The sequence below is a fragment of the Mandrillus leucophaeus genome, unplaced genomic scaffold, assembly GCF_000951045.1.
Source record: "Mandrillus leucophaeus isolate KB7577 unplaced genomic scaffold, Mleu.le_1.0 Scaffold1440, whole genome shotgun sequence".
Classification (NCBI taxonomy): domain Eukaryota; kingdom Metazoa; phylum Chordata; class Mammalia; order Primates; family Cercopithecidae; genus Mandrillus; species Mandrillus leucophaeus.
Window position 1 is genome coordinate 113,623 of NW_012101411.1, and position 668 is coordinate 114,290.

Consider the following 668-nt stretch of genomic DNA (forward strand, 5'->3'; position numbering starts at 1 on the left):
TTTGTTACATAGGTAAACGTGTGCCATGGTGGTTTGCTGCACCTATCAACTCATCACCTAGGCATTAACCCTGGCATGCATTAGCTGTTTTTGCTGATGATCCTCCTACCACTGCCCTCTCCCAACAGGCCCCAGTGTGTGTTGTTCCTCTTGCTGTGTCCATGTGTTCCCATTGCTTAGTTCCCATTTATAAAAGAGAACATGTGTTGTTTGGTTTTCTGTTCCTGTGTGAGTTTCCTGAGGATAATGGCTTCCAGCTCATCCATATCCTTGAAAAGGACTTGATCTCATTCCTTTGTATGGCTGCATAATATTCCATGGTGTATATGTACCATATTTTCTTTATCCAGTCCATCATTCATGGGCATCTGGGTTGATTCCATGTCTTCACTGAAGACTATTCACTATTCACTATTCCACTGTGAATAGTGCTGCAATGAGTGTAAACATGCATATATCTTTATAATGGAATGATTTATATTCCTTTGGGTATATATCCTGTATTGGGATTGCTGGGTCAAATGGTATTTCTGCTTCTAAATCTTTGAGGAATTGCCACACTGTCTTCCACAGTGGATTAACCGATTTATTTTCCTCTAACAGTGTAAAAGCATTCCTGTTTCTCTGCAACCTCGCCAGCATCTGTTGTTTCTTGACTTTTTAATAAT